At 49.7% G+C, this 1234-nt stretch overlaps 1 protein-coding gene across 1 annotated transcript in view; it reads left to right on the top strand.

Annotated features, from left to right (window-relative positions):
• The first annotated feature begins 296 nt into the window (after positions 1–296).
• The window catches only part of LOC108275724 (CXXC-type zinc finger protein 4), a 7539-nt gene continuing 6601 nt past the window's right edge, over positions 297–1234 (top strand). Inside the window, exon 1 of the mRNA XM_053686258.1 lies at positions 297–1180. The gene's annotated coding sequence lies outside the window, so the exon portion shown is untranslated. The remainder of the gene's footprint in view (positions 1181–1234) is intronic.

The raw sequence follows: 1234 nt of genomic DNA, 5'->3' as shown, positions 1-1234 counted from the left end.
AGTATCAGCATTAGTATCAGTACCAGTCCCAGTATCAATACCAGTACCAGTACTTGTGAAGGAACGTGTGATATGCTTCCAGTAAAAAAAATAATAAAAAAAATAAAAATAAAGAAGCTTAGTAGTTTTTTAAAGAAAAAATGTTGGATGGGTATTATTACCAGCATTATCAATATCGGAAAAGAAAAAGTGGTATTGTTCCATCTCTACTTCTTCTTATTATTATTATTATATTTCAAGTAAAACGTCTATATGGGAATAGATGTGAAGGCCACACACACACATACATACGCACGCCTGGGCGCGCGCGCGCACACACACACACAGACACACACACACACACACACACACACACACATAGAATCCCCAGTGGGAAAACGCCTCTGCACCGCTTTTCCCTTAATTAGCCTCCCGGTGCCCCGTGGCTAATTACGGTAACGAGGCGCTAAAAGGGCCGTAATGAACCACAAAATCCCCCCCAAAAACCTCCCCCAGCTCCACGCGCTCCTCCGAGCCCTGATTAATCTGTCTGTGATTTCCGGAACTGGCAGAAACGGAGAGAAAAATATAAACCGAGAGCATAAAATTGGGAGGCGATTTTCCCTCCCTCACAGAGACCCCCCACCAAAAAAAGAGAAAAAAGAGAAAAAAACAGCCCCCCACCCCGGGCGTTTGTCACCTCGCGCCTCCCCGCGTGCCTCCGGCGTGATTTACAGCCAATGATCAGCTGTAGGTGTCCGCATCGGCGCTTCCTCACCTCACACACACACACACACACACATACACACACACACATACACACACACACACACACACCGGGAGGAGCCGTCTACCCTTCCGTCACCCGTGCCCGCCCCCCGGAGGACGGTGCGTCGTGTCGTTGGCAGCGTCAATATTATTTATGATCCCCGTTAGGAGCCTCTCGGTGGGTTTTAGCGCCGCCGCCGCCGCCACTGATGCGCGCGCTAAAAAAAATCTCACATCCGTTTATTGTGTGTTGTTGTTGTTTTGTGCTTTTAATTTGTGTGTGTGTGTGTGTGTGTATGTGTGTGTGTGTGCTGGCGCGCGTGAGTGAGTGTGTGTGTGTGTGAGAGAGTGTGTATGTGTGTGTTTTCCCGCGGCCGGAGCGCACTGATGCTCTGCGTTAAAGAGGCTTTGATCGCGAGGCGTCGGGAGTCCGGTAGGTGAAGCAGCTCGTCCATTTTCCCTCACACCCCCCTCCCCTCCTCCATCT

This window comes from Ictalurus punctatus, chromosome 15, assembly GCF_001660625.3.
Source record: "Ictalurus punctatus breed USDA103 chromosome 15, Coco_2.0, whole genome shotgun sequence".
Taxonomy (NCBI): domain Eukaryota; kingdom Metazoa; phylum Chordata; class Actinopteri; order Siluriformes; family Ictaluridae; genus Ictalurus; species Ictalurus punctatus.
Note: the sequence above shows the minus strand (reverse complement) of the source record. Positions and strands in the feature narration are given on the sequence as shown.